Below are 13,623 nucleotides of genomic sequence, written 5' to 3'. Positions count from 1 at the left end.
AGTATGAAAAGTGTCCCTCCTTATTACAGTCTTTGCTTTAAAATCTAATTTTTCTGATAAAAGGATTGCTACCCCAGCTTTCTTTTGATGTCCATTAGCATGATAAATATTTCTCCACCCGCTCACCCCCTCACTTTCAAAGACAATCAGTCTTTGTGTCTGAAATGAGTCTCTTGTAGACAGCATATGGATGGTTCTTGCTTTTTTACCCAATCTGATACTCTGTGTCTTTTGATTGGGGCATTTAGCCCATTTACATTCAGAGTAACTATTGAAAGATATGAATTTAGTGCCATTGTATTACTTATAAAGTCACTGTTTCTGTATATTGTCTCTGTTCCTTTGTGGTCTATGTTACTTTGGGGCTCTCTCTTCACTTAAAGGATCCCCTTTAATATTTCTTGCAGGGCTCATTTAGTAATCACAAATTCTTTTAGTTTCTTTTTCATCCTGGGAGCTCTTCATCTCTCCTACTGTTCTTAATGACAGCCTTGCTGAATAAAGTATTCTTGGCTGCATGTTTTTCTCATTTAGCACCCTGAATATATCATGCCAGTCCTTTCTGGTCGTCTAGGTCTCTGTGGATAGGTCTGCAGCCAGTCTTATGTTTCTACCCTTTTAGGTTAAGGACCTCTTTTCCCCTGAGCTGCTTTAGGATTTTCTCTTTGTCTCTGAAATTTGCAATCTTCACTGTAATAAGTCGAGGTGTTGTCCTATTTTTATTGATTTTGAGGGAGGTTCTCTGTGCCTGCTGGACTTGAATGCCTGTTTCCTTCCCAGATTTCTTTCTCCATGAAGGGATTCTCTGGAGTCTTCTATGCTTCTTTCAAGCCCAGCTAGTATCTTTATAATCATTATTCTGAACTCTAGTTCTGTCATCTTACTTATATCCCTACTGATTAGGTCCTTAGCAGTCAGTACTGCCTCTTGTTTTCTTTTTTGAGATGAGTTTTTACATCTTGTCATTTTGTCCAGAGAAGAATAGATGAATGAGAGAACCAAATACTAAAATAACAACAACGACCCCAGACAATTATACACTGAACAAATCAGAAGAGACCAGAAATTGACAAGGAAAAAACAAAAGGAGAGAATAAATAAATAATCAGACCAGTGAACAAAATAGAGCAATACACTAGATCCTGTGTGTATTTTGGTCTGTTTTTTAGAAAACTAGATCTCAAAATTGTAAAGATATATATATACAAAAATAAAATCAACTATAATGAAAGGATAGAATGTAACTGTAAAAATGGAAATTTAAAAAAGGCTTAAAAAAATAATGTAATCTGACAGGTGAACAGAACAGAGCAATACATAAGATTCTGGGTGTATTTTGGTCTGTTTGTTAGAAGAAATTACATCCCAAAATTGTAAAGAAAGAAAAACTTATATATATATACAAAAATAAAATACAATAAAAGGAGAGAATGTAACTGTAAAAGTGGAAATTAAAAAAGACTTTTAAAAAAAAGAAAGAATATAATCAGACCAGGTGAACAAAACAGAACCATACACTAGATTCTGAGTATATTTTGGTCTGTTTGTTAGAAGAAACTACATCCCAAAATTTTAAGGAAAGAAACACATTATATATACAAAAATAAAATTAAGTACAATGAAAGGATAGAATGCAACTGTAAAAATGAAAATTAAAAAGACTTAAAAAAGAGTTGATAGAATAAAAAATTAGCTGAAAAAGAAAAAAATTAAATTGAAAGACTAAAGAATCCTGAGGAAAAAACACAAATTCTATATACTATTTTCCCCTAGTGCTGGAGTTTTACAGTTCTGTGTGATCAGTAAACTTGGTCTTAGCTGGATATTCTTGCTGATCTTCTGGGGGAGGGGTCTGTTGCACTGATTCTTAGGTGTCTTTGCGTGGTCAGAATTGCACTGCCCTTGCCAAGGGGATAGGCTCAATGTAAGCAACTCAGGATTGTTCTATGTAGCTTTTGTTCCCTGAAGTCTTTCCACCCTGCTTTAGAGGATGAAAATAAAAATGTCAGCAACCTGATGTCCAGCCTCAGAGCTGAAAGATCCCAACCTCCACTCTTCATTGCACCCTCAGGGAAAAGCAGTTAATTGCTTTTGTCTTCCTGGTTTCCATCCACATTCTGTGTTCACCCAGCCTGTGACCAAGCATTTTGATATCAGGCACGTGACCCCATTTCTAGTCTCCAAACTCTGCAGACTCCTGTGATACACACCTGTACTTCCCCTCCTTGGGGAGGGAGGGGGTCTCACTGCAGTTCTGCTGCTTGCTGGGCCCCTGCGTGGAGAGCAGTAGGATTGTGTTGTGGTTCCCTGTTTATGGCAACCCTGAGCTGATAGCCCACTCCCGGGCTTGCTGTTTGCAGCCAACTCCCCACTCTGTTGCCTGGGAACTCTGCCGGCACCCTTGATCTATGGAGGCTCCCTCCCCTGCAGTTTATCTTCTGATATGTCACCTCAGATTCACTTCTCTGCACCTCCACCTTGCAAAAAGTGATCACTTTTCTATTTGTAGAATTGCAGCAGTTTTTTCTTAGATCTCTGGTTGAGTTCACAGGCGTTCTAAATGATTTGATAGCTATCTAGCTGAATTCAGGGACCAGAGGAAAATAGGGTCTCCTATTCCCCTGCCATCTTCCCTCTCTCTGCATTTATTTCATTCTTTATAAGGAAGAAACTTTTAATGGCCATCCTCTGACCAAAACTGACCAACTTCTTAACTCTTATTGTCCAGAGTTGATGCACTTGCCCATTTCTAAACAGTCATAGGACCACTCCTGTACCACACACTGGTAAAATAATGGAACTACCATAACTAATTTAGATAAACCAGTTGAGGTGAAATAGAAACAAAATCATGCCTGCATACTTTAAATTGATTTCTTTTAAAACACAAGTAAGCTATTTGAATATTTATGCTATAATACCAAACTTTGCAAATTCTCATTAGATTTGATAATTTGTTATTAGATTCAGTATTGTTTATTGTCCAGTTTGAGGTTATAATTGATATATAACATTGCATTAGTTTAAGGTATACCACATGATGATTTGATATATGTATATATTGCGAAATGATACAATCAAGTTTTGTAGGTCAAGAGTTATGTAATGTTAACATATAAATTGTCTTCCAAAATTTATACTGTTTTTTCTTATTGCATTAAGAAAAAAATTCAACAAAATATTAAAAAATAAGGATGGTAAGCACTATGTAGTACTTTATTTGCAACTAAAGTAAATCCAATTCAAATTAACTTACATCTAAAAGAAAACAGGTAAATAAAATGAACCAGTTCTTGACTAAACTTCCAGAGGAAAGACTGACTTTAGGCATGACTAAAACTAAATCTGTTTATAATGTGTTTCAGGCATCACTAAAACTATAACCTCAAAATGTGTTTCAGGCATAACAAACTATAACCTCAAAATGTGTTCTAGGGGATATTTCCTTTTTTTTTTTTTTTTCTTTCTTTCCACATTTCTCAACTTTGCTTTTGTTTGCATGCTGCTCCTCATTCTTTCGTGTAACAAACAAATTGTTTCATTAGGCCCAGAAGGATAGATTTAAGCCAGTTCAATTTATAACATCCATTCAACTTCTATCCCAATGCTGGAGAAAAGTCTGTTCTGATAACTCTGGCATACATGCCCCAGAGAATGTGGTGATTGACCCCACTTGGGTTCAGTGTCATTCTGGAATCATTAAATGTGTCTGGGATACTGATGGACTTCTACTGATCAAATCTGGGTCATGTATTCATTGCAGAAGACAAGGAAAATAGCCCCACATAAACCACATGAAATATGAGAGAGCTAGTTCACAAATAGGAATGTATTAGGTAGGCTGTGCAATATGTCAGTAAAAAAGAAACCATATATTTCAGTTGGTTAACAAAATAACAAGTCATTGCTTCTGTACATTATTACCCAATATGATTAGTGTTGGGGTGGTAGTAATGGGGACTCTTCTTCCAGCAGTGACTCAGAGACCCAGGATTGTTCCAGATTTTGAATATAGCATCTTCCATACATGGTTAACATCTCCAGATTTCCCAACTGGAAGCTAGGTGGGAAAGAGAGAAAGTGAAGAAAAGAAACTTGCCTTGGCATAGAAGTAACATATCATTTATGCTTATATTTCACTTGTTAATTATGATTTGATTTGTCACAACTGCCATGATATGAATTGTTACTTGGAAACACAGCTTAGCTGTACACTCAGGAAGAGAAATTGTTTGTTGATGACATAACCACTCTTTCTTAACAGTTGGCCATCAGACTTTGTCTCTTCAATATATTGCCATCTCATTTGTTCTTCACCTTACTGGAAAATTTGCTAATACTTTACTATTAAGTACGACATTATATGGTGATTTGAAACAATTATAACTATGGAAACGAAGTAACCTTTTGCATCAGTAATTTATTATCATGTACAAACTTCAATACTTTGTGGCTTAAACGTTGTGTTTTATTTTTTCTCGTAATTCTGTGGATTGGCAATCTGGGTGGCTCTTCTGCTGGTCTCCACTGGGATTACATGTAGATTCAGTTATCTGACAACTTTTATTTGTTTGTTTGTTTGTTTTTAAAGATTTTATTTATTTGAGAGAGAGAGCAAGAGAGAGCACAAACAGTGGGGAGGGGCAGAAGGAGAGTGAGAAGCAGACTCCCTGCTGAACAGGGAGCCCAACATGGGGCTCAATCCCAGAACCCTGAGATTATGACCTGAGCTGAAGGCAGACGCTTAACCAATTGAGCTACCCAGGCATCCCTCAGTCATCTGACAGCTTAACTGAAACTGGAAGTTCCAAGATGGCTTCACTCATGTCAGGCAGGTAGTACAGGGTGCCCTCAGTTTCTTTCCATGGATCTCTTATTCTCTACTAAACAAAATGATCTTCACAGATTAGTGATCTCAGGAATCACAAAACTCCTACTCTATGCAAGACAATGTCAACTATCCTTCTTAGATCATACCTTTAGTATTGTATTTAAAAAGTTATCACTATACCCAAGATCATCTAGGTTTTTCCTATGTTATCTTCAAGGAGTTTTATTGTTTTGTATTTGCATTTAAATATGTATCCATTTTGAATTAGTTTTTGTGAAGGGTGTAAGGTTTGTGTAAGAGTCACTTTTTTGTGTGTGTAGATGTTTGGTATTTTCATACCATTTGTTGGAAAGACTGTCTTTGGGCCATTGTATTATTTTTGCTTCTTTCTCAAAGATCACTTAAATATATTAATGTGGGTATATTTCTGGCATATCTGTTGCTCTTCATTGGTCTGTCTCTTCTTTCACCAATACCATACCATCTTGATTACTATAACTTTATAGTAAGTCTTGCAGTTAAATAATATCAATCTTTTCCTCACCTGTGTCCATCAAAGGCATTCTTTATTTCTATTACAGTGATTTTTATCTCTATCATTTTGTTGTTCTTTCTTAGGGTTTCTGTCTCTCTGCTTACATAGTCCATCTGTTTTTGAATCCTGCTGATTATCCATTAGAGCCATTAGCATATTAATCATAATTGTTTTAAAGCCCTAGTCCAATAATTCCAATATCCCAGTCATGTCTGGGAAAAGGAATTGCTGTAAACAGGTCTTTACTAATATAAAGTTGTATAATCCTGTGATTAGGTCTCAGTCTTTTAGGGGTCCTATGTAACTGGACTATAAACTTCACAAGTATTTCTGCTTTTTCCTTCCCCCCTTCGGTGGGAAAGGATGGTGAAAGTGGGTTGCAGTTGAGGATTTCCCTTCTAAGTTAGTTAGGCTCTGAAAATACCCGGCAGATGAGTCTCTGGTTAACTACTTTCACTTGAGGGCAGGCTTTGTTAAGAACAGAGTGTTCTAGGGGTGCCTGGGTGGCTCAGTTGGTTAGGTGACTGTCTTTGGCTCAGGTCATGGTTCCAGGGTCCTGGGATCAAGCCCCATATCGGGCTCCCTGCTTGACGGGAACCTGCTTCTCTCTCCCCCACTCCCCCTTCTTGTGTTCCCTCTCTCGCTGTCTCTCTCTCTCTCTGTCAATTAAATAAATAAATAAATAAAATCTTAAAAAATTTTTTCAAAATGGTTCCTTTTCCATTCTTTCTGCCAGAAGCATGATTTTTCTTTTCTTTTTTAAAGATTTACTTATTTATTTTAATTTTTAAAAAATATTTTATTTATTTATTTGACAGAGAGCAAGTGAGAGAGAGAGCACAAGCAGAGGGAGAAGCAGGCTCAGCACTGAGCAGTTGGGGGTGGGCTGGACCTGGGGCTGGATGCAGGGCTGGACACGTGGCTCCATGGGGGTCTAAATCCCAGGACTCTGGGATCATGACCTGAACCAAAGGCAGATGCTTAAGTGATTGAGCCAACCAGGCACCCCAAGATTTACATATTTATTTTAGAGAGATAGAGAATGAGAGAGAAAGCAGGAGCATAGAGTGGAGGGGCAGAGGCAGAGAGAAAGGGAGAGAGAAGCCCAAACAGATTCCATGCTGAGCAGGGTGCCAACTCAGGACTCAATCTCATGACGCTGAGATCACAACCTGAGCAGAAACCAAGAGTTGGATGCTTAACCGACTGTGCCACCCAAGTGCCCCAGAGGCATGATTTTTCTGATACTTACATTTGAACCAAGTTGAACTCCTGTAGGTAAATCTCACAAAATTGTAGGGGCCTCCCTATGACTGCATATTCCTGGAGTTTAGCTCTAAGAGTTGTCCATACTCAGCCTCCAGATATTCATTAATTATTATTCATGTTTACCTACTTGGTGCTGGTTCCTGCTGTAGTTTCTGTTCATGGGTCTCTGTTCAGGTAAATTGTTATTCTTTGTATCTGTCTGTTTGTTTCTCCAGTGATGTGGACATCATTTTGCCTGGTGTTCTTACCTTTCTTACCGGTCCTAGAAGAGTTTAGTGTTTCTTAGTGTTTTCTGCTTTTTACTTGTTGGTATGATGCAGTGGCAACTTCCAAGCTCTTTACATGTGGAATTGGAAACAGCTGAGGAAGTTTCCTCATATCTCTAAATCTCAGCTTAATCTTATGTAAACTAGGGATTGTAACATCACCAACCTCATAAATTTCGTAAAAACAAATGAGGAAAAAATATATAGTGCTTAATATAAAGTAGATAATATATTATATCCTAAATAAATGTTTAAATTTATTATTATAATTATTATATCCTGCTCGTTTTATTGGAAATAAAATGTTTGTACTTAGTAGTGACAATATGAGATGACAATACCATTAGTGTTAAGTGTTTAGGTGTAGTAATAGGGTTCTATTAGTGTGATAAAATACCATTCAATGATCTTTTCTTTTTTCTGTGATCCTAAATAATTTATATCACTTAAAATGTATTTTATTTATATGTTTCTTAGGTGTTAAAATAGCACTTGATTCCAGATTTTTTCATCATGCCACTTAATTACTCTTCTGTTCAGTTTTCTTTTTTCTGTTGTGTTTTTTTTTAATTACATCTGGTATTTTATTTTACTAAGAAATATTTTTCATTATGATTGTAAATATACTTTCATAGACTTATAGTTTGTATTCCCCTAAAAAGTTTAAACATTCCTTAATGTCTATTTTAAACATATTCTTTAGTCTTAACTTCTCATATTATTTTTTAAACCTTTGGATCAAATTTACACTAACACAATAGTTTGATCTCTTTTAAGCACCCTCAATTGCATTTATTTATAATTCTCTTCATTTGAATCTTTCTGTTTCTTTCAAATTTAGCTTTTAAAATTATTTGTTAATTTTCAAAATTAAAGACATCATCACATTTTTATGCCAAGTTCTTTGTCCATTTCTTTTTTGTTGTTTATTAAGAAATAGTAATATCTTATACCAAGCAATAATTTTCTAGGTTTTGACCAAAAAGTTAAGAAAAAAAATTTTGTCACTAAAAAGAATATATATGTCCTAATCTTTATACTTGCATTCTTTATATTTATATATACACACATAAAAGATATAAATAAATAAAGGATATATATGTATACAAGTTATATATATATATAAAACATATATATAAATCATATATATTACTGTCTTATATAATATATATCGTGTATGTATGTATATACATACATACATATATATATTTCTTTGTTATACTGTGTAGTGGCACAATATAGAAAGTGTAAATCAAATCACTACAAAGGGTAAGAATTTATGAGAGAAAAGCTATTCTATAATAGTTTTTAAAAAGAGAAACATGAGTTAAAAATATGAAGATAGTGGCAAACTTTATAAATAGATCCAAGCTTCCCAAATCAATTTCCACTTATTGTAATAAGTTAAGCAGGATAAACACTATTGTTAGAAAAAAAAAAAAACTATCATATAATAAAGTTTGAAATGGGAGGGATTTTAATATAGTAAACTGTATATCCTGACTGAATTTATTTATTGAATTTCTATGCATCCCTTTTTTCTTAGTTCAATTTGGGTGTAACTAGTGAGGGTCTATTTTCTGTTGCCCATCTGCATCTGCTGGTTTTAAGAAATAATAAAAAAAAGGATGAATGGCATTTATTGTTTAACACAAATTCTTTGGCTCATGTATTTCAATCCATTTCTTATTTCTACATACTACAAGTGTTTAGTGTATTCTTTTATCCTAATCAATATAAACTTTATAAAGTCTGAACTTTAATTCAAATTTTCCTCTACATTTTACATATTTTTTGGTAGATTTCACTTCAGCAGTTGTGATCATTAGTCTATCATATTTGACAGTGGGTTATATGTTCTCTGTAATTTAATATGATTTGCATATGTGTCCTAGGAGCAATAAAACCATTAAGTATTCAATGGGAAAAGATGTGCCTCTTGGGGGTGGAGAAAGATGGCGGAGGAGTAGGAGACCTGGATTTCGTCTGGTCTCATGAATTCAGCTGGATAGGGATCAAACCATTCTGAACACCTACAAACTCAACAGAAGATCGAAGAAAAGAATAGCAACAACTCTCTGAACAGAAAAGCGACCACTTTCTGGAAGGTAGGACATGCGGAGAAGTGAATCCGAGGAGATATTCAGGAGGATAGACGGCGGGGGAGGGGGCCTCTGTCGGCTGCTTCTGGCAAGTGATAGAGTAGTGGAAACCAAAATCAGAACTTTTAGAAGTCTGCTCTGCTGAGGGACGTCACTCCAGTGGCTAAGTGGGGGGTGGAACCATCGCTAGGACAGTGTGGTCTCGGGACCTTCGGGGTCACAGAAAGACCGGGGGTGCCTGAGTGCAGCAGAGCTCCCAGGTATCGGAGTGGGGAAGCCGGCTGCAGAGACGGAGCTGAGGTGTGGGCTATCAATGAAACTAGGAGCTGGTTCTTTGAAAGAATTGACAAGATTGATAAACCCCTGGCCAGACTTATCAAAAAGAAAAGAGAAATGACCCAAATCAACAAAATCATGAATGAAAGAGGAGAGATCACAACCAACACCAAAGAAATTCAAACAATTATAACAACATATTATGAGCAACTATATGCCAGCAAATTAGATAACCTGGAAGAAATGGATGTATTCCTAGAGATGTATCAACTACCAAAACTGAACCAGGAAGAAATAGAAAACCTGAACAGACCTATAACCACTAAGGAAATTGAAGCAGTCATCAAAAATCTACCAAAAAACAAAAGGCCCAGGGCCAGATGGCTTCCCCGGGGAATTCTACCAAACATTTAAGAAGAATTAATACCTATTCTTCTGAAACTGTTCCAAAAAATAGAAATGGAAGAAAAACTTCCAAACTCATTTTATGAGGCCACCATTACCTTTATCCCAAAACCAGACAAAGACCCTATCAAAAAGGAGAATTCCAGACCAATATCCTTGATGAACATGGATGCAAAAATTCTCACCAAAATACTAGGCAATAGGATCCAACAGTACATTAAAAGGATTATTCACCACGACCAAGTGGGATTTATCCCTGGGCTGCAAGTTTGGTTCAACATCCACAAATCAATCAACGTGATACAATACATTAATAAAAGAAAGAACAAGAATCATATGATCCTCTCAATAGATGCAGAAAAAGCATTTGACAAAGTACAGCATCCTTTCTTGATCAAAACTCTTCAGAGTATAGGGATAGAGAGTACATACCTCAATATCATAAAAACCATCTATGAAAAACCCACAGTGAATATCATTCTCAATGGGGAAAAACTGAGAGCTTTCCCCCTAAGGTCAGGAACACGGCAGGGATGTCCACTATCACCACTGCTATTCAACATAGTATTAGAAGTCCTAGCCACAGCAATCAGACAACAAAAAGAAATCAAAGGCATCCAAATCGGCAAAGAAGAAGTCAAACTCTCACTGTTTGCAGATGATATGATACTTTATGTGGAAAACCGAAAAGACTCCACCCCAAAACTGCTAGAACTCATACAGGAATTCAGTAAAGTGGCAGGATATAAAATCAATGCATAAAAATCAGTGGCATTCCTATACACCAACAACAAGTCAGAAGAAAGAGAAATTAAGGAGTCAATCCCATTTACAATTGCACCCAAAACCATAAGATACCTAGGAATAAATCTAACCAAAGAGGCAAAGGATCTGTACTCAGAAAACTATAAAATACTCATGAAAGAAATTGAGGAAGACACAAAGAAATGGAAAAACGTTCCATGCTCATGGATCGGAAGAACAAATATTGTGAAGATGTCAATGCTACCTAGAGCAATCTACACATTCAAAGCAATCCCCATCAAAATACCATCCACTTTTTTCAAAGAAATGGAACAAATAACCCTAAAATTTGTATGGAACCAGAAAAGACCCTGAATAGCCAGAGGAATGTTGAAAAAGAAGAGCAAAGCTGGCGGCATCACAATTCCAGACTTCAAGCTCTATTACAAAGCTGTCATCATCAAGACAGTATGGTACTGGCACAAAAACAGACACATAGATCAATGGAACAGAAGAGAGAGCCCAGAAATGGACCCTCAACTCTATGGTCAACTAATCTTCGACAAAGCAGGAAAGAATGTCCAATGGCAAAAAGACAGTCTCTTCAACAAATGGTGTTGGGAAAATTGGACAGCCAGATGCAGAAGAATGAAACTGAACCCTTTCCTTATACCACACAAAAATAGACTCAAAATGGTTGAAAGACCTAAATGTGAGACAGGAGTCCATCAAAATCTTAAAGGAGAACACGGGCAGCAACCTGTTCGCCCTCGGTTGCAGCAACTTCTTCCTAGATACATTGCCAAGGGCAAGGGAAGCAAGGGCAAAAATGAACTATTGGGACTTCATCAAGTTAAAAAGCTTTTGCACAGCAAAGGAAACAGTCAACAAAACTGAAAGACAACAGACAGAATGGGAGAAGATATTTGCAAAAGACATATCAAATAAAGGGCTAGTATCCAAAATCTATAAAGAACTTATCAAACTCAACACCCAAAGAACATATAATCCAATCAAGAAATGGGCAGAAGACATGAACAGACATTTTTCCAAAGAAGACATCCAAATGGCCAACAGACACATGAAAAAGTGCTCAACATTGCTCGGCATTAGGGAAATCCAAATCAAAACGTCAATGAGATACCACCTCACACCAGTCAGAATGGCTAAAATTAATTCAGGAAATGACAGATGTTGGCGAGGATGCGGAGAAAGGGGAATCCTCCTACACTGTTGGTGCGAGCGCAAGCTGGTGCAACCACTCTGGAAAACAGTATGGAGGTTCCTCAAAAAGTTGAAAATAGAGCGACCATACAATCCAGGAATTGCACTACTGGGTATTTACCCCAAATATACAAATGTAGGGATCCGAAGTGGTACATGCACCCCAATGTTTATAGGAGCAATGTCCACAATAGCCAAACTATGGAAAGAGCCAAGATGTCCATCGACAGATGAATGGATAAAGAAGATGTGGTGTATATATACAATGGATATCATGCAACCATCAAAAGGAATGAGATCTTGCCATTTACAATGACATGGATGGAACTGGAGGGTGTTATGCTGAGCGAAATAAGTCAATCAGAGAAAGACATGTATCATATGACCTCACTGATATGAGGAATTCTTAATCTCAGGAACAAACTGAGGGTTGCTGGAGTGGGGGGTGGGTTGGGAGGGATGGGGTGACTGGGTGATAGACATTGGGGAGGGTATGTGCTATGTTGAGTGCTGTGAATTGTGCAAGACTGTTGAATCACAGATCTGTACCTCTGAAACAAATAATGCAATATATGTTAAGAAAATAAAAAAGAAGAAGAAGATAGTAGGAGGGGAAGAATGAAGGGGGGGAATTCGGAGGGGGAGACGACCCATGAGAGATGATGGACTCAGAAAAACAAACTGAGAGTTCTAGATGGGAGGGGGGTGGGAGGATGGGTTAGCCTGGTGATGGGTATTAAAGAGGGCACCCTGTGCATGGAGCACTGGTTGTTATGCACAACAGTGAATCATGGAACACTACATAACTAATGATGTAATGTATGGTGATTAACATAACAATAAAAAAGTAAAAAAAAAAGATGTGGCTCTTGGAAGTCATCTTATTAGCATGCAAGAACAACGCATCTAACAAAAGTATGTAGTAAAAAGAATAGTGTTCTCAGCAATGCATTGGAAATTTTTTCATTAATCTATATGCATTTTTTGAAAAAAAATCAGCAGTCTGAAAAGCTGTCACCTCAAGAATTTAAAGAATGACATTCAAGGAGTAGATTAATACTAACATAATCATAACTCAGAGTACTTGTCCTATTTTAGAATCTCCTCAGAAAAATATACTAGGTTGTATAAATAGCCAATAAAAAAAGTATTATTAGCATATTTTGAACTCTAACATACTTAAGAAAAATCTAAAAAAACTATGCTTTCAATTACTTTTATTTTTTTATTTAATTAATTATGGAATATCAAAATTCATGTGGAAAAATTCCACAGAAAAATTTGCCACTTAATAATTACATAGTTGTAGATGTCATTAATACGGGAGGATAGGAAACAATTAACTTCCCTTTCTCTCCACAGACACACTGATTCAATAGCAGTATGTGAAGACATGAAGTGAGTTCCTTTGTGAGAAATCCAGAAACTACCTAAGAGGTTTCTGCACCCCTAGTGAGTGTAAAACCCACAACAGCAAAACTCATCGGAAAGAGAAAACATAAGCTCATCAAAATCCCCACCCATAGTACATAACCAGGGATAAAACCCCAGTTGCCAGCTTCTCTCTGAAGAAGTTGAAATCAATATCTAGCATTCTATCTTCTTGGGTACTACCCAAAGGACTACTTACTGTCCTATCTATCCCAGAGAGATTATAACTCCAAGTATATCCTAGTCCCTTTGAAACTACAGACCTCCAGGGGTGTTAGAACTAACTTGTGGGCAATTATCCTATAACGTCTCTCCCTGGCTTAGTGTAAAGAAAGTGAGCAAAAAATCCCAACTCCTAGCTTCCCACTGAGGAGGAAAGAAGTTGGACTGCACATCAAGCATCTCAACTTCTGGAGATGCTACCTAAATAACTGGCTTCTGTCTCACCTGCCTTAGAGAGTTGATGAAACTTGGCATATGCTAGACTTCAGAGCCTACAGAGATAAAAGTGGCAATTTGAACTAGTGGGGGAACATTTAT

The sequence above is a fragment of the Phoca vitulina genome, unplaced genomic scaffold (assembly GCF_004348235.1).
Source record: "Phoca vitulina isolate PV1807 unplaced genomic scaffold, GSC_HSeal_1.0 scaffold8, whole genome shotgun sequence".
NCBI lineage: Eukaryota > Metazoa > Chordata > Mammalia > Carnivora > Phocidae > Phoca > Phoca vitulina.
This window is presented reverse-complemented; position numbering follows the sequence as displayed.